General features: G+C 46.6%; 1 protein-coding gene and 1 pseudogene across 1 annotated transcript in view; one reads left to right on the plus strand and one right to left on the minus strand.

Annotated features, from left to right (window-relative positions):
- The window catches only part of Ankrd11 (ankyrin repeat domain 11), a 108,972-nt gene that overhangs the window by 75,939 nt on the left and 12,926 nt on the right, over positions 1-20,107 (minus strand). The gene's annotated exons all lie outside the window — the stretch shown is intronic.
- LOC104864592 lies at positions 11,467-12,338 on the plus strand (annotated as a pseudogene).

The following is a 20,107-nucleotide window of genomic DNA, read 5'->3' on the forward strand; positions in this document are numbered from 1 at the left end:
AAAAAAAAAAAAAAAAAAAAAACTTAAACCTCAAATGGTAAAGGGATCAAGAGATGGGGAAAAGTGCTAAGCTGTGTTATGTACATGTACCAACTCCCCACAAGGAATGTGATCATTATACACTGCAATAATGTATAATAAAAATAAAAGTGGGGTGGGGGTGCTGAACAAGCCAAGAAGTGCTCCACCACTGAGCTACATGCCGGGCCCTAGAGTGGTGAGTTCCTGAAGTGGCTGAAAGATGTGAAATAAGGGAAAGCCCAGGGCCCATAACTAGTTTCTGAAGAAAAAGACATGGAAACAGAATTCCAGGAGGCTAGGATTTCATTTCAAAAACATGTACTTGTGAATCCCAGGAAATCTTCAGTATTGTAAAACCTCAGATGCTAAAGCATCATATATTATATATAAAATTTGCTTAATGTTTCCATCATAATTCTACAGATTTGTGAAAGAACTGGAGGAAAATGCAGAGCACAAAACACCCAGCTATCCCTGGAGACACAAGAGCTGGAACCTCTAAGGATACCACACGGTGTGCTGCAAAGCACCTGCAGAGCCCCAGATGAGACACATCTGTGTGGTCACTCAGCAGCGTCACTGCTGCAGAGCCACCTGGCCATAGTGAAGTGGCTCCAGGACTTTTCTTGACACACTTTCACAATATCTTATTCTTAGCCTGTGCTTGTTTGCATGACCAAGAAGCAAGCATGTGCACTGGAGGCTGGGGGGTGTGTGTGTCCTGCACCTGCAGCCCACAAACCTGCTGAAGGGTCCTTGAAGCAGGACCCAACCTCAAGGTGTTCGCAAAAACTGTCTTCCATGCACACCGGGCCCAAATGCCTGAAAACAGCAGTTTACTAAAGAAGGTAGCAGTGCTCTCTGCTCTCACCCTCAGCATCACCTGATTTGCGACATGATGCTGAAAGCTGCCCTCACTGGTGCACAGCAGACCATGGGAGAGAACTGGTGATGTTTACAGGGGCGCCAATGGCAGGGGTCAGCATGCAGTTCTGCAGACGGCACAACGACAAGCACTGAGTCTTCCAAGCCACATTTATTGCCTGTCCTTCATCTTTACTGCTGCACGAACAGCCCTTTAAGAATGTGGAACTATCCTGAGTGAGCTGGGTGTTGCACACAGAGCCACAGGCCAGGCTGGGTCTATAGGCTGCAGCACACTGGCCCAGGACCTGAAACTAACCAAGCACACAGGCTGAATGTCTTGGCCACAACCCTCCTCTGCTAGGGCGCCCTTCTCCATGACAAATGTTGAGGGGCTCCTGACTCACTCCCCTCTTCCCCTGCTGCCCTTGGATGAGCAGAAGCAGGTGCTTCAGTGCAACCGGCGATTAAATCCACATAGTCAGAATGTTCTCACACCCCTGGTGTTGTACTGCAATACAACACAAGGGTCTGCAGCATGTGTGAGCTCCAACTCTTGAAGCAGTAGGGTAATGCCCAGAGGTAACAGCTTCAGGCTCCTGCTGATGCATGGGCCAAAACAAGCTATGTCTGAAACCACTCCGCAAAGCAAGGCGTCCACGGCCAAAGCCAGCAAGTTTCGCCAATGCTTCTCTGGAGAAAACCAGAGACTGCTCAGTTTGACCAGCCAGCAACCTGGCAAATAAAGCTCACCAATAATCCCACAAACATGCAGCTTCTGCACCACCCAGGCCACTCTCAGCTCACCACAGCCTTGTCCTGACCCCATACCCTTCACCCCTATTCCCCAGACTCTGCCATTCCTCAGCCCAGCAAAGTCTACCTTGCTGGAGGTCTCCAGAAAGCCTTCACAGTACAGAACTTCTCTGCCAAAAAGGGTCACAGAGGCAACTCCAACTGCAAACAACTGGCTTTTGCACACACTGGTGCGTTGCCCTTGTTACCTGTATCCACTTCGAGTGCTGTGGACTTAACATATCCTACAATATGGACCTGGACAAGTGGCTGGGGAGGGTCAGCAGCAGAGTGTGTCCTAGATATCTCACACATTGCTTCTCATTTCCTGATTAAAACCAGGTATATTTCAGGGAAGTGACATCAAAACAGTAATCCCAAAGAGATCCCCTTTTTTGAATTCCCTCGTCTTATTAAGCATAAAAAGAAAGGGATTACTATGTTCTTGTTAGTCCTCATGTTACTTCTTTGCTAGTGCTATATGTCTTCAGGATCAACAAGAAGTTCTAAATTTAATATATGCTCTATAAGAAACCACACTTGCAACAAACTAGTATATTTACCTAAGAGGCCATGTTTGTATGGTTTCTAGTTTTGTTCACAATGCTTACACTGTTCAGTGGTGTGAACATTAAATCCTAAATCAAACCAGATTCCAACATACTCTGTTCAAATTAAACATGGTTTCAAAGCATTTTTGTGTAGCATTTTTTTCTTACTTTGAATTTAAAGGAAAACACAGAGCAATCAATTCAGAGGCTTGAGAACAAGGAGCCGGGCATGGTGGCACACACCTGTAATCCTAGCCCTTGGGAGGCTGAGGCAGGATAAACACTTCGCGTTCAAGGCCAGTCTGAACTGCATAGCAACAGCCTGCCTCAAAAATACCCTCCCCGCAAAAAATAAGGGAAGGGCAGCAACACAAGATTCTCCCTCTTGCCCAGGGTGAGCAGACAGCTATGCAGTAAGGAACTGTTAGCCTATCCCCAGAATGGACTGTCACTATCCTCCTCTGCCCTGAAACTTACCCCAAGAACAGACATAGTCCCTCTAGATCAGAGCTCCAATTGCCCAATCTCAAGAAGTTCACTCAGAAGAACAAGTCTCATCTCCAAGAGGCCTGAGTCAAAACCTACAGTGGTACAGCAACCCACACCTAGGTGTGTGCCCAAGACAAACAGAAATACACCCACACAAATCCATGCATGCAAACATTCACAGCAGCTCCATACAGAGTAACCAAAAAGAGAAGAAAAGTCAAATGTCCACCACTGATGAACAAACAAACAGAATGTGGTGTGACCACAGAACAGAACACAACTCAGTCACACATGGGACCAAGACAGACCCTGAGGACAGGCTCCTTGAGAGAAGATGCCAGACAGATGCGACTGTTAAAGAATAATGGGAGCCTGACCTCAATGGGGGAACACTTGCCTGGCATGTGCTTTGCACATGGGGTCAGTCTCCAGCTAACAGGAAAAACAGACATTCTCCACAAAAGCACTCAGGGGATCCTGGTGACGGCTGAACTGTGTTAGTGTCTTCACTGTGGCTCCAAACTTACATACATGCTAGAAAGGCACAGAACTGAACAGGTGCGTGTATATGCGCGCGTGCGCGTGCACACACACACACACACACACACACATACACACACACACACACCCCTGAGTATAAGGAAAGTAGGGCCATCTAAATAAGAGCACAGCGTTGTATCAATGCTTTAAAGTCTAGCTGTTGGAGATACTACTGAAATATCTTCTGGTAAAATGATCAGATACCAAGAACTACTGTAATAATCTCAAACTTTGAATATTTTATGGGAAATAAAATAAATTTTTAAAAAACACAAACATGAGAGCTGGGGATTTAGCTCAGTGGTTCTGCCACCTCCCTCAAAAGTGCAAGAACCTGAATTCGATCCCTGGAACCAAAAAGAAAGAACTCTTCTGTCACATTTCAGGACACTGGGCATTAAATAAAGAGCTTCTGCAGAGCAACATTAAGAGAACAGAAGTCACGAAAGGCCTCTAAGGATTACTCCCACACCAGAAGTTAAGTAACTTCCCCAGGGTTCTAAAGCAAGCTAATGGTTTAACTTGAACAAAACAAATATCCAGACATTTCAAAAGTAAGCGGTAAGGCTGCAGGGTGAAAGCAATGTTCACCACACTAATACTGGGGCCTCTGCTGGTCTAACCTCTGGCTACTGCTGCTGTCCTCTAAGTGGAGGAAGATCAACTCCAAAGCAGGCGAGGGCTGGGGATTTAGCTCAGTGGCCCTGTGTCTGCTTTAGTTTGATCCCCAGCACCAGAAAAACAGAAAACAAACAAACAAACAAAAAACAAAGTAGGGGAGAAGCCACACAACTAACCATGTGACTGAAGACTCTACAACTGTGTCATTGATAGCCCAGGGACGTCCTGAGCCACAGCAGAAATAAGCTCCGCAGAGTGGGTGGCTGGTGGGATGCTAACTACAGCTGCAGCATCCCCAGAAACCAACTGCTGCAGAAAGAAAGCAGCATCAGGTGACTAAGACTGGCACTGAAAGTTCCTATTCCCCCATGAGTCGCTTTGCTTCATCAAATCAAACCTTGTATAACTCCTGCAGACCCATGAGAACACTGTGGGAACACAGGACACTCACTCACTTTTTTCCTACCTATCCAGGACAGCCCTGTAACCCAGTGCCCAGGACCACCTCACGTGTGCAGGTGATAGATACAAGACTAGCACAAGTACCTTTATAGTCACTTATGGTTGGGGCTGCCATGAATCCCATCTGCCCTAAGACTGAGGCACAGAAACGGGCCCAGGTTTGGGCAAATAGTGTGTACCAGTCAGGCTCAGGGTTAAGCATGGAGTGGGCTATGACTTGGACAGGTCAGCTTTTTTCTCTGCATGAGTGCCAGGGGCAAGTCTTGATCAAGAAAGCACCATTCTTCGTTCGAGGCTCTTCTCCTTCACAGCATGCAGAAAGGGCTCTCCAGGAAACAGGGCATAGTGCCCATACCTTCTTGTCTCCACTTGGACCCAAACACAGCCTTAGTTCCAGACAGGACCCTACGCCAACACTGTCAGTTTCCTCCAAAACCTTACCCACTGCCTGCCTTGACTTTCCTGTTCCGCCCACTAGGGGCTAGTGGGCAGTGCTCCACAGGCTTCCTCAATTTTTCCCTTCCACGGCTCCATTCTCTCCCTGGCAAGTTCACCAGTGTCCCCTACCCATACCTCAGACAACACTAAGGTCAGGTCTTACAGAGAGCACCAAGAAGTGCCTCCACCCTTCCCAAAGCCTTGTCTTCTTTCTTACAGCGTTCTCTGAACGCCTGTAAACTGCATGCACCTTCAGACTACCCCTTCTTGCTCTCTGAAGTGATGTGTGAACACCGAGGAAGGGGGACCCTAAAACATAGTTCACACAGCACTTCATGCCTAGCAATTATTCCTAAAGGGAAGGCTGAGGGCTGCTGGTCAGGAGCTGCCAAGGTGGTCCCTCTTTCCTTTGGCATCTTCCTGCCTTGTCACCAATTCTCTCAGTTTTCTATGCTTTGCAGACAGTTAGGTTGATGGAGATTTGTTGAGTTGGGAAAACATGCAAGTGTAAGTGAGTGGCAAGGAGAGGGGAGGTACCAAAGAGAAAAAAATTTACATTTATGCCAGGCAATTCCTTTTAAAAACATGAGTAACAGGCTTTAAAATTTTATAGTATTTTAACAGAAATCCGCTGTGTTTTTCTTATGATGCTAGTAATTCTGTTCACCTAAAATGTATTCCTAGAGTAGAGGTCAACCTACAGCCCACCTGTTCTTGTAAATGAAGTTTTCCGGTAAGACAATCACACTCCCCTGTTCTGAATAGTTCCAACAGGACGTGTGTCCAGCTACAACACTGACCCTGCCATTCCCTGGGCTCCATGTTCCACTCTTCCGCCATACGCTGCTGTCTGTCACGACCACTCTGAACAGGATTTGGCGCCTAGGATAGCCACCGCCTTAGTGTGTTGGCAGAGTGCACCAGCCACGCAGCATCCTCTAGAGAAATGAGTGCCGCTTGGGTCACTTCCTATGCTATGAATGAGCAAAAGCTCCTGTAGAAGGGCTTAATAAAAGTGCTTGGACATGTTTGTCTAGGTATATAAAGAGAAAAGGTGAAAATTAAAAGACATGAGTTCACTAACTGCACAATTCACATACACATGTGTGTGTAATGGTCTCATGAACATGGATGTGCACACACTGATTAAATCCAGTCACTGTTGATTCCCAATTCTCTATACTAGCTTCAAATAACAACATCAAAGCCTGACCACAATAACAACCTCCACAGGAAACAACAAAACACTGATCTTAAATGACATTAAACTGAATGTCTGCGTCACAGACCCACTAAAATAAAGTGGGCTGAGAGTCACAGTAACAGGATGAGTGGCTGACTGCCATGGCTTTCTTGGTGGAGTTAGTGGTGCACACTTTATACATTAACAGACAAGGAAAAATACACCTAAATCTGTCCATGAGCCTAGGTTTCAACCGAGTAATATGCAAAAGCAATCAGTTAAGGCGCAGCAGGGCGAAGAAGGCTCTGTGACAACTGGCAGTCTTCTGACAACGGAGTCTTCTCTTGGCACCTCCCTATTTGTCTCCACAACCGCACACACCCACACCCCAGAGCTGCAGCAGCAGGGGGGTGCAGCACCCCTTCTCACCCACACCCGCCTAGGCAGCTGGGCATCTCTCCTGTAAATAGCAGAAGGCAAGGGCAACAGAGGACAGGAGATGCAGCCATTTCGGGAGCTCCAGGGGTGAATCTTGCACTTTGGCTTTATGTCTTTCGTGGGAGTTTGGGGCTGTGTGTGTGTGTGTGTGGTGTTTTTGGAATAGATCACTGTGAACGCCCATGCCACATTAGGGAATACCAAGGTCTGTGGAGTTTTCTATCTGCCAGACTAGGTAACAGGACTGAAAAACTCAGGTCCTCCCTCACATAAGTAGGCTCCTGAGAGCTTACCCCGAACATGTGCAGCACAACTGTCCCAAGCAGGCCTTCATGATGGTTCGCCCACACCGCCTCAGACATTTTGGGACTTGAGCAACAAGATGCAGAAGAACCCTGGTCCACTGGGATACGCATCCAAGAAAATAAGGTACATCACCTGTTTTTGCTTGTCTTCAAAATCTGAGGCTACTGACAAATACCTCCTCTCGGCTTCCACATAGAATGAAGATTGTCTTTTTATAAACAACTTAGTTTTTTTAGTGTTGCCATAAATGACTTGAAAACTGACGGGTGGGGGCTGCACTTGGTACAACAGCCCACACCCACAGCTGATCAGAGCATCTGAGCACCAGCTCATGTGACCTCAGACCAACCACTTCCGCATCTGGAATAAGAGCAGCGTCTCGCCTGCCACACCAGGAGTACAGCATGTGGGGCAGCAGCGCTTGCAGGGTGTGCTCCAGCCTGGATGTACATGGATACAGCAAGTGTGTCAGCTCCACTTGGGGGGGGTGAAATGTTTTCAATACCCCAAGAAACAGGATTAACCCAAGTACTATAAAAATACAGAAAAATAAAAACTGTAGAAAGCAATAACCTGTCACAGGAAATTATCATTTCAGTTTCCCAATTTGCACTTCTCAAAAGCACACCCCTCCAGTAATTGCTAAGCACTACTTTCTGCACCTCCAAACCACTGGTTTCAATGCAGGCCCCAAAATAAATGGGTGTGTATTAAAGTTCCTGTATTTAACAAGAAACCCACAGTGAAAATCTATTATTTCTGACACACAGTTGCAAACAATAATAATGCCAGTGCTAACCCTTTCCTTCTCCCACAGTGCAAGAGTCTGTGAGTCTTAAGTATACTCCTCCTGGGTGCTAGGATGACACAGGTGCTGCACTGAACAACAGACAGACTGTGTCTGTGAAGAGTTCAGTCTGCTAAAGCCAAACAAGTCTGTTGAAGACAACACCAGGAGGACAGGGTAACCTGCAGGTCTATAAAACTCAAAGCCTCTTTCCAGCAAGGAGAAATATGTGGAGGAAGAGGAGGAATCTAGGAGTAGGTCAGCATGGGCTGTGTCACCAGAACTAGGACTCACAGGAGGAAAGACTCTGCAGTTCTGGTACAGAGTGATGAGGCCTGCACCTGGCAAGGTGTCCCCAAGGCTGGACCCAAGTGAATCAGAAGCCAGCAAACACAACAGGGACACCTGCTCAAGTGGTTCTAACAGGTCTTGGTGCCCAAGCCCCTGAGCACACAGCACAGTACTGACCCAAAACAGGATGTGGGGGTAGAGAACAGAGCAGCCCTCCAAAGCTCACCTATAAACTCCCCAAGGTACCAACACTCATACACCTGACTACTGTACACAGGACGAGCTCTTCAGTGAGACAGCCCTGACATATATCTTCGAGAAAAGGCCAATTTATGACAAGAATTCTAGTTCAGAACAACCCATATGATTTCTCTAAAGAACTTAACACAAGATGTCATGCTTTCCAACAGTAACAAAAATATGGAAAGTCTGCTCCTGCCTGTTAAAATTCCAGGCAGCAGCAGAAAGGCAGGAGCTCCACATGCAAGGGAAGAAGACGGTGGGCATGTGTCATCATGTGCTCTGCTGACCTGTATTTGTGGGCAACACTCCACACACAGCATCCCACTGCTGCAGAAAGCAAAGGGAAAGCCACGCAGAGACTCCAGGCGAGCTCTCCGTGAATGCCTGCCACACAGGGCAGCCGGTGGGTTAGGCACACCAGGGCCTCTACACTGTGGACCACCACAAAACGAGGAGGATGGTGCTGCTGCCGTGCCATCTGATTCCAGCTGAACATGTGTCCCTGGCCAATACAGGACCCTTCCAGGAGAAGCCTTGTAGGTACAGAGGACACAGCCTGTCTGAAAAGGGATCAGCTACAGGCAAATGAGAGAGGGGGAGGGAGGGAAAGAAAAATGGGGTGGGGTACGAGGGTGGGGTGCGAGTGACAGACATTCTAGCTACGTAGAACTCTAGCACTCTGAGAGGCTAAGGCAGGGGGTCAACTTTCATCTCACTCTAAGTCATTTGGAAAATCAACACTCTTCCATTGAAAGTCACCAAGGATTCAAGATCTCCTGCCCCAGCTTAAGTCCAGACTCTTGGCTGGAGGGGTTTACAGAAAGGAAGAACAGAGGTGGACCCTCCCTTCCTTTCCATTCAATGTGAAAATGAAAGGACAACATTTTCATTGAAAAAAATTAAGCTAAGGACTAGAATTTAGCTCAGTGGTAGAGCATGTGTTTAGCACATACAAGGGCCCTAGGTTCAATTCCCAGCCCTGCTCAAAGAAAAAAGGGGAGGAAGAGATTAATACTGATACACTAAGATAAAAACAAATGCTCTGCTCTCCAGAAATCTCCAGCAAAACATTGCAGCATATTTTTAGCCAAAAATGAGGTCATACTGCACCTAGTTTTGTAACTTGCTTTTTCAGTCAACTTTCTCCACTTCCCCGTCTCAGATTACAAGCGTTACACATGAGCACACTTTCCCTTATCGAAACACAGAAACCCGTGATACCCAAATCTGGTGCACATGGTTCCACGCCAATTTAGAAAACTGCAATGACCCATAATCCTAACCTACTTTTCCCCACTGCTCAGTTTGCCAGGAGACAAGCAAGAATTAAAGAGATCTGTCCCAGGTGCCAGAGGATGGACAGCAGACACCTCACTCTTGAGAAGAGTGTAGATGACACACCAGCAGCCACCTCCTGGGATAAAACCAACACGATTAACACCAAATGCAGCCTTGAAAGACACTCAGGCATCAGGGCCCACTGGTGGGTCACTTCCCTGCCAGGAGGGAGCTCACAGCTGCCTTTCAGACTGCTCCCCATTCTCTGCTCTTTGGTGGATGCTAAAGGAACACTGGAGCCTCTGGCTCGTGAAGTACAAAGCTCATAACCTATAGCCAAAAGATGCTCAATGTGCTTGTTAAGAGGAAAGGCAGGTGAGAGGGCAAGTCACCTGTGGTAGACAAAGGAGGACCATAAAAGAAAAGTGACTAATGTGGGGATAAAAGTTACAAGGCAAAGACATCTACCAAAAGGGGTGGGATGTAAGATTCTCTGGGAAATCCAGAAGCTCCCTCCAGCAGTGACTTCTAGGTGCTTTGGGAACAACAGTGGGCCCTGGCACCTTGCTTCCTGAGGGACCAAACTGGACAAATGGCCCACCCAGTCCTCCCAAACAGCATAAGATGAGCCCTAATCAAGTGGACAGAGAGACACTGTATCCACCCTTTGGGCGGGCAGGTTTCTGTGTGAGTCAATGCCTCAGAGAACACCAGATGTTTAACATGTCTATGGTAGAGGGTGAGGTCACTAGGAGGGAAACACAGGAGGGTTGAGCCTACCAGGGGTGGTCAGCAGGTAGAAAGCCAGAAAGGGCCCAAGGCAAGGGCCTGAACCCAACTACATTGACACTGAGTACAGGCTGGACTCTGCCCTCCTACCCTCCTTTCCTGTGCACCCACAGGACCCTGAGCTCAGGGCCTTTTCACACAAGTCCATCTCAACTCCCAAGGTCAGCTCTCCAAGAACAGCAACTAGGAAGAATCTGAAGCAGCCCTCATCCTCTACTCCCCTCAGAAAATAGAACACTAAGACTTGTGCCCACCCCAGGCTCCAATCTGTGGGCAGAGGGCACAGAGAGAAAGGCCTGAGCAATCCCGAGGGAGGTTCCTGTAGAACAAGTTCCCAACCACACCAGACAGGCGTCACTGGTGCCACCCATTGAGCCCCAGGCAGTCAGCAGAAGGTAACACAAGTCCAGGCCACCTCAGGAAGAAGCTAGACGGTGTCTAGAAAGGAGGGAACTTCCCCCTTCTATGCAGGCAGCCACTTGCCCTGAGGTTATTCTGAGCCAGTAAGACCAAGATGTAAGTCAAACAGTCACTTAGGTCTCAAAAGAGAACTGAAATCCAGAGGATAACTCCTACCTGCACACTCTACTAATAGCAGACATGGGAGGGAAGCGAGTGAGGAAAAAAAAAAGAGTGAAGACATAATATGTGAAAATACAAATTCCCTATGATGAATGTGACCATTATGTATGGCAAATATACTAATAAAAATGAAAGACTGAATGAATGAATGAACAAACAGAGACAAAAGGCCTCTAGAGCCTCTGCAGCTCCACACTCTATCGTTTGGATGGAGGGCTGCTGGGGGCAAAACCCAGGGCCTTGCGCATGCCAGACACGTGCCCCACCACGGAGCCACATCCCAGTCCAGAAGGGTGCCTCTGAATGAATAAAGTACCAGGGCTGGTGAGCTCGATCAAGGAGCTGTATGAGGAAAGACCAGATACTCAGGAGTCAGACTTTTCCTTTCTTTTGTCCCAAGCAGGTGGCCAGTGGTCCTGCTGCATATTCACAGCAACTTATATTTATTTAATTCCTCAGAAAAAGCAAGCCCGACAGATGGCCCAAGGGCTGTCAGAACCATGGAGGTCAGTGGGGAGCTCACGCCACACGTGAGAACATACTAAGAAGGGGCTTTACACAGCAATCTCTCCAAGCTGCTAAAAATCACATTAGGAGTGTTACCATCTGAATGCCCTAAAATTAACAGGCTGAAACCTAATGTGCATCAAGGAGGTATTAAGAGGTGGGCCCACTTGGGACATGACTAAATCACCAGGGCTCTGCCCTCCTGGGTCAGGGCCTGGAACGGGCCAGAGGGAACTAGCACAGATCCACTGTGTTCCTGCTTCTGCTTGGTAAGGACACGGCATTCTTCTCCAAAGAGGCCTCAACAAGGTCCCATCCTTTTGATCTCAAACTTCCCAGCTTCCAGGATTGGGTATTTACTACAGCAGTACAGACAGACAAACACTCAAGAATTGGCCAGTCAGAGGCACAATGTGTATTATTACAGCTGCCTATTAAAGAGTCGTCTGCACTGTAGACCAGTGGCACTGCCGTTTCACAAGATGATGTCTGAAACTGTTCCAGTGTTCAGTGGCAGAACTTGCAGTCCTCACTCCATGGTCTGCCAGCTAAAGGTGAAGATACAGTGCTCCAAACCAGGACCCACAGATGGGAAGGTGAGTTATATACTTTTGAGCTCCCTCAGCCTCTGCCTGTGTGACATCAAAGTAGAGTTTTTTTGTTTTTTGCTTTTCGTGGTTTTTTTTTGGTACCAGGGATCGAACTCAGGACTATGTGCTTTCAAGGTAGGTGGGGTGTCACTGAGCTAAATATCCCTAGCAAAGTAGAGTTCTTCTATGAACAGAACAAGATGCTTAAAAAGAACAAGATCTTTCGCTACTGGGTAAATAAATTCTTCACACCAGGACCAGAGGAAGCCCCAGGAAAGGTAGAAAATGGGAGTCTATACGATCAAGAAACTGATATTACTTGTAGTACAGAGTACGTAGATAATGATAAAGAACAGTACTTCCTTTAACAACAACAACAACAAAAAAAACTCAACAAAGCAAATAAAGATAAGGCAAACCGATATTTTTTTCTGAATTGTAATGTGAAGCTATATTTCACAAAAACAGGAGCGAGGCCATTAAATCCAAAGGCTAGCAGATCAACTTCTCTACTGCCAGATGTTAGTGACAATGAACCTGGTCATAAAAGATATGCTGGCTAACTGACCCAGAGAATGACCTTCTGATGAAGATCAGCACAGATTACAACAGTGTGATTTTTTTCCTAGCAAGAGGGATGATGAAAGTCATGAAAACAAACATGAAGAAACTGAAAGATCTTTTTTTTTTTTTGGTAAGTGGGATGAAATTCCGGACCTTACAGGTGCGAGGCAGGCTGCAGCACCACTGAGAGGAATCCCCAGCCCTTGTTTTGTTTTGTTTTTGAATGGCAATAGGACATTGTATCAGATTACCAGCTATAGGAACAACTGTCTTTGCCTGACCGATCTTGCTTTACACCCTACACATCCACAGGCTTTGGACACTTGTTGCCCAGTTGAAGAAAGCTGTGTTTATGTATAGACCTTTTTGGGTCAAAAGGATATTTAAAATTCAATTAGGATAATAAAAATGGCACTTTCCCACTAAATGGGTGGAGGGGCGGGGGCAGGGCAGGCAGGCAGGCAGGCAGGCAGGCAGACAGACAGACAGACAGAAGCTGCTAAATCCACAAGAGCCTAGTTGCACAGGGCCTCCTTCCCCTCCACAGAGCCACCAGAGAGTGGTTGCACTGAAGAAGAGAAGGTGAGGCTGAGGGTACCCAAAGCTATTTCCAATTCTGCCAACGATTAAGCCACAAATAAAACTGTTTTATACTATTTGTAAAGTTTTAAACTCTCCCATATTTTCTAAACAGATCACTGTGCTCTTTGAGAAACCACCCAGATGTTTTGTACACCTTCCTAAAGCTAGTATTTTAAATCTTCTAAGAGTCTTTCACTATAACTTTTTCAGAAATAGGTTTCCAGAGGTTCCAAGAAATTCCCATTCTTCATGATAAAGAGCTGGCTTCCAGGGGTTTACAACCATAATGCCTAAATCTACAACCTGCCTGAAGCAAGGACAAGGAATTCCAATCCACTCATTCACCCTAATGAGACAGGTAAGAGGCCACATTCCTGGGCAGCTCCACTAACCCTGTGCAGCTCTCTGGAAGCCCCGGCTAGGGCTACCCCTTACACAAGGCACGGCAAACTTTTACCCACTTCCAAGATAAGAACGGGCCCACTGGCCATCAGCACCTCAGCCTGCTGCGTGGGCAGGGCGCACAGTGGGCAGGACTGTGCTGGGTACCCAGTTCTGCTGAGAGCACCAAGACAGTGGACATCTTAGGCAGTCACATCACTGTTTTTTCTCACTTCACTCAAACATTTTCAAAGACTTGTAGGTACAATCTATCACCCACAATCTTCATCAAAAACCCCTCTGGCACAGTCTTCCTGTTTGGACAGAAAGCAGGAGTGGCAAGGCTGCACAGGCATTTGCCTGTACCAGCTCTGCTACTGGGCATCAGAAAGGCACAATCCCAAGGGCCCCTGCCTTGGGAGCCCCAGTCTGATTCACTTCAAAGAAGCTATCCAATTCTCATCTGCTGCTTGCTCCATGGTGACCCCAAAACCTTTACAACAAACCACACAGGGTTAAACCATAATATATTATTCAAGGACAAAAGTAACTCTAAGTTCTCTCAATTAATTTTTAAAAGTTAAGCAACAAAGATCAGGGTGTGTGGGTCAATGGCAGAGCACAGCTTGTCTGGCACATGCAAGGCCTCCAGTTCAAGCCCCAACAAAGCAAAACACAAGATAAATGAACATACTGTCAACAAAGTTAGGGTAAAGGACAATCAGTAATTCTGTCAAATTTGCCTGTGAAAGAAGCAAAGGATTTGCCAAGGTTTCTCCTATTCCTCAGACTTTCATTGTTAGATTCTTAAAATTAAAATAATGTAATTGGGGATCTCAAATTGATATTTTATCTGATTTTAATGTCGGTGAAAAAATAAGGAAATCTACTCTGCAATTTTTTCTATTAACGTGACTCAATAGGGGTTGGGGATTTAGCTCAGTGGCGCCATGCCTGCCTTGCAAGTGCAAGGTCCTGCATTCAATCCCCAGTACCAAAAACAAATAAACAAACAAACAAAAAAACACACGGCTCAATAAAATGACCCCATGTCAATAATCACTTTTACATTTGACAATGATGCTGGACAATGTGCTGACCTTCCCTTCCTGTGGCAGAGCAACCAGATATGAAAAGTAAGACAGATGTGCCGGACCTGTCGGAGCTCTTCCCTGGCATTTGTTCCTGGCAATGGGAGGCACTGAACATGTACCAACAAACCACTCCCCAGCATCAGGCCTCCCTTGTGGGCTGCAACCCTGAGAATAAGGGGCACACCAGCCCAGCCACGTCCCTGAGGAAGTACAGTGACAGTTCCCCTGGAAGGGTCACTGCAACTCGGGGGCAAAGAGGATTCATGGTTGCTGCCATAGTTCAGGGGCCTTATCCTGAAAGATAACCATAAGGAATTATATTCTAAAAAGAAACGTACAGGACATAAGCAGAAGCAAAGTCACAAACCTTGATTAGTAACCTTCTGGTAGGTGGAGAAAGATACCTATACAAGGCACTACACCTTTTAAAGAAAACAACAGTTGCAACTATTTGGAGCCTATCAAGCCAACACCATGAGATCACTTTCTGACGACAATTTCTTTTAAGCAGCATCTTCATGAAATGGGAGCTGAAGACTCAGTTCCATGCCTACCTCAGCCATGTACAAGTGGACTTCAGTTGCTGTGGCATGAATCAGCAAAACTCCCTTCACTACCAACACAGGTCAAGGGGCAAGAAGGGCTCCATGATGGAGCAGGACACACACGCATGCATACACACATGTAGCCTGCTGAGTGAGCACAGAGGCTACCCTGGGGCTAAGCCACAGCTGTTTCAGACAGTTCTGGGTGGCAAGAGGGCCGTCAGCCCTCAGATGCAAGGAGGTGTCTCCCTGCCAAGAGCCAGAGACAGGGCCAAACAGGTAGGACTATTCGAGGCCTGTGGCCCCACAGAGCTCAGGAAGACAGAAAGGTCACGCCCACTTCCACCAGAACAATGAAAGCATGAGACAGCAGGGCCAGCTGAGGAGCACTGCTCAGCAAGTAATGACACAGAGAGATCTCTGAGGTGTGGCACCAAGGTAGCAACAAAGCAACCTTAGATGTGACCCGGAAGTTCTCTACTAGCATAGGAAGGCAGGGCTGGGTGCATGTGTGTGCGTATATGTAAAGCAGAACTTTAAGCTTTGTGTCCTACACTGGTAAGAAACTTCTGGAAGACCGCACTCATCTGCTAGGTTTCTTTTAAAATACTTTTTAGTCGGGGTGGTGGCACCCACCTGTAATCTCAGCATTTGGGAGGCTGAGGCAGAAAGATCACCATGAATTCAAGGCCAACCTGGGCCACATAGTGAGTTCAAAACCAGCCTGACTTATACAGCAAGACCCCATCGCAATCAATCAATCTGACTTTGAAATATTTTAGATTTATAAAAAAGCTGCAAAAGTAGTTCATAGTGCCTGTACACCCTTCCCTAAAGTTAACATATGCATTTCCACAGTAAAATTTCCTAATTCTAAAAAGCAGTATGGACACCAGACTATGAGCGCCTGCTAACCTGATTCCCGTATAGGCATCTGCTCCAGACCAACGCTGCACAGCCTCAAGAGTATCCTCCCTTCTCCTGTTAACCAGACTACTTTTAATGCTACGAAATAAAAATGTGCTTCTAAAATCTGCATAAAACCAGGTGTGAGCCAGGTGTGGTAGCGCAACCTGTAATCCCAGCACTCAGGAGGCTGAGGCAGGAGGATCACTAGGAGTTCGAGACCAGCCTGGGCTACACAGTGAGTTCCAGGTCAGACTCAACTACATAGTGAGACCCTGTCTCAAAAAACCAGGTGTGGTGGCACACTGGGAGACTGAGGTAGGAGGGTCATCAGTTTGAGGCCAGCCCTAGCTATATAAGACCCTGTCCACAAAAAAACAAAACAAAACTACGTAAGGCAGAACGGCAGCAGTTTCTGCCACTGCTTTGCAGGTCAAACATTAAGAACATACAAGAAAGTCACAAGATTATTACAAAGTCAGAGAAGTCTACAGGGGTATGTATGTTACAGAAGACAGAAGTGAAGGAAACTACCCAAAGTAAGAGCCCTGTAGCCTGAGGAGGGTCCCCCTTTTGGAGACTAGTCACACACCTGTTCTGGCTCTCTGTTCCGGCCAGACCCTGACCCACAGGCTGGGTGCAAAAGCAGGGATCATCTGCCCAAAACTAGGCCCCAGTATATCCAAAAATCTTAAAAGCAAGAGCTTAAAGGAGCAAAGTGAATCCAAGAACTGTCTAGACCCTAAAACAAAGCTCAAGAAATTTTTAAGAATACAAAACTACCCAGCCGCAACAAAGTAAAATTGACAATGCCTGGCACTGGACCAAATATTACCAGGCACAGGCACTGGAACAATTTGAGCAAGTGAGAGTGAAATTAATTAATTAATTAAATCTATCGATCTATCTTCTGGCACCAGATTACAACCAAAGTATTTAAAAAACAGCTGTGAGCCCACAGAGACAGGATTTAAGGCGGAACCTACCTCACAGCAGATGCCCCTCCCCTTGCACTGGGCTGGATGTGGCAGGTGTGAATAGAGCAAGGCTGTCAACACCCCAATGCCTCCTACCTGCCGGCAGCATGTGGCCCAACACCACCTCTGCAAACCAAATCTCAGCCTGTCTAGAAAACACCAGGCAAACCCAAATGGAGGGCTATCCTAGCAACACCCACCAGATGCTCTTTAGAACTGCCACAGCCACAAAGGACAAGGAAAGTCTGAGGAACTGTCCAGGTGGAACAAAGTGAGGACACAGTGACCAAACACATTGGAGAATGCTGACACAGTTCTGGGGCAGAAAAGGGGTATCTGGTGAGAACTGAGGCAAGCTGAATAAAGGCTGCAGCCTAGTGAAGAGGAGTCCATTCATGCTGACTTCCTAGTCTGCCAAGGGACCATGGTAATGGACAGTGTTAGCAATGCTGGGCAGGAGAGGGAGCGGTAATTATCTGCTATTTTAACAACTTTTCTCTAAATGTATTATTTTTCTACATATATTTAGAATTACCAGGTATAAAAATAAAATATGACCCTTAATAAGAAAAAATAACTAAATGGAACCCACTCAAAACTTACAAAAACATCAAAACTTGCAGGTGCCGACTTTCAATGGTCCAAATCTGCTCCCCTTTTTGAACACTGCCAGAGACACAGAAGACGCTACAGAAGACTGAAACCAACTCCAGCTACTCTGTGGGGAAGGACAGCACACTGGCTGTGGCTCACAGTTGAACAGAGTTCTAGCGGGAAAGACTGTGGGTTCCCAATGCACCCCAGGAGCATCACTGTGACAGAAAGCAAGAGGGACTAGGGAGCCTGAGAAGAGCTTCGAGCAACTTAACATACAGATAACTGGAGTCCCCAGTGAGGTAAAGGGACAAGAAGAAACCCCGGCCATTTTCCTGTTTTGTTGAGAACTACAAACTCAGCCAATCCAAAACGCTTAACATGCTCAAGCACAACAAACACAAAGACTACACCGTGGTGTGGGGGTGGGACAAGAAAATCCTCAGGACAGTCAAAAGGGAGAGACCAAGTAGAGAGAGACAAGAACAAGGGTGACAACAAGTACCCTGGGAGAGCAATGGAAACACAAAGCCAGGGGAGGAATGTTGTCCAAGGGTGGGGTGGGGAAAATCTTCCAAAAGCGAATGCAATGGAAACACTTTCCCAATTCTGCAAATAAAATAAGAACTCCTCTGTATATGGAGGTTTTCATTATTATCCTTTAATGTGTTTTGTTGTTGTGTTGTTTTGGATTTATGAGACAAGGTCTATGTATTCCAAACTGGCCTCAGCTGTGATAACTCTCCTACCTCAGCTTCCTGAGCGCTGGGATTACAAGCATGTGCCACCACACCTGGCTTCCAAATATAGAGATATTCCTTTTAATGACCAAGTTCCATTCCAGGGACCAGGCCGTTAAAATGAATTAGTCACGTAATAAAGAATTCTACATAGCATGTACATTACAATATTCTGAACCAAGAAATGGTCAAAGGAAACTCCAACTTGATGATTTTGCTTTTATTTGTAAAACTCTTACATGCAGTACTATAATATAACAGGACATGGAACTATAATACTGTAAACTGTACTGTACAACCAGCAAAAATTACAATACTGCATAAACAAGGTATACAGTACAAAAAAAAAGACACTGAGGGGCTGGGGATATAGCTCAGTGGTGCCCCTGCCTGCCTCGCAAGTGAAAGGTCCTGAGTTCAATCCCTGGTACCAAAAACAACACTGAGGCTGAACTGCTTAAAAAAATATATTGTAAGTCCAAGCCGTGCGTACTAAGTCCAAACAGTGCACCTCACTCTTAAGTGTGAAGTCGTTAAAGAGGCAGGTCATTAAACAAGAAATGTCTGTAGGTTAGTGGAGAGCTATGTCATGTACAGTACCTCTATAAAATAAGACACAGGGGCCGGGCGTGGTGGCACTCACCTGTAATCCCAGCACTCAGGAGGCTGAGGCAGGAGGATCGCTGTGAGTTCGAGACCAGCCTGGGCTACACAGTGAGTTCCAGGTCAGTCTCAACTACATAATGAGACCTTGTCTCAAAAAAAAAACAAAAAACAAAAAACAAGACACATGCACTCGTACAGAGCAGCACATACCCATTCCAAGGCAAAGACTTTGGGCTGGTCTGGCTTTGCTTGTGGTGCTGGGATGGACTCAGGGCCTTGAACATGTGAGGTGAGCTTTTCTATCACAATGAGCTACACCGCCAGACCCAAGTTAAATATTTTTAACATGCAATACTCAACTCCAGACTGCTAACAACTCACTTTAAACACAGACAGTCCTGGGAGTGTAGACTGCCTCTGGCAGTCAACCACAGAGCACTTGCCTATGTACAATTACCACTGCCCTCCTCCAAAAGAAAACCCAAGACAAACAGCTCAGATGTAAAAAGCTGGAAGAGGATGTAGTATGCTCACACTGGTCAAAGGAAAACTTGAGCAGCTATTTTATATCAAGATACTCACAGAAAGAGACTGCCAGGATGACAGTGATCTCCCTGTGACAAGCAGGTAACCTGTCAAGAGGCCTAGCTCATTCATCCAGCAGCTGAGCTTCTGACAGAGCTGCACACACATGCACAAAACCACAGCCCCCTGTTCTCAGTAACTGACAGGACAGGGGAACAATCGGTAAAGATATTGACTGGCCATGTCTGGTTAAAATGAGGGTCATTTTTTTAAAACTCCAGCATGGGTCTCTATCCCTTCCAGGTGACAGAAGACAGGCAGCACCCCATGGAAGTCCACCTTCCCTCTGAGCGGCCTATGGATCTGAGCCAAGACTCAGACTCCAAATGCAGAAATCAGCTACTGATGCAACAACAGGGACGTTCCATGTACCAAGGACAGCAAACTGAGCTGCCCTCTTAGGTCACCCACAGACCCAGGGCTACTTCTCAGCCACCACACTTCTAGAACAAACCCTGGGGCTGCTGTCCTGTAACTACATTAGAAATAAATAAATGAAAGAAACAAACATTTTAATCTGTTCCTTCATCTAGGGAAGAAAACATCCTTGAGAGATCTCTCTTGTGTCTAACCCTCACCAGTGAGCTGCCCACATCTGAGTAAGAGTGGTCTGTCTACCATCAGCCAGGCCCTTCCTGTTCCCTTCACCCAAAATTCCCTTTCTATACTCCAGTCATCTTGCTAGGTGCACCTCTCGCTAGACGCTGGCACCATCCACTTGTGTCAAAGGCAACACCATGGCCTCAGGCACAAGTACA

The sequence above is a fragment of the Fukomys damarensis genome, unplaced genomic scaffold (assembly GCF_012274545.1).
Source record: "Fukomys damarensis isolate Sample0158 unplaced genomic scaffold, DMR_v1.0_HiC HiC_scaffold_32, whole genome shotgun sequence".
Lineage (NCBI taxonomy): Eukaryota > Metazoa > Chordata > Mammalia > Rodentia > Bathyergidae > Fukomys > Fukomys damarensis.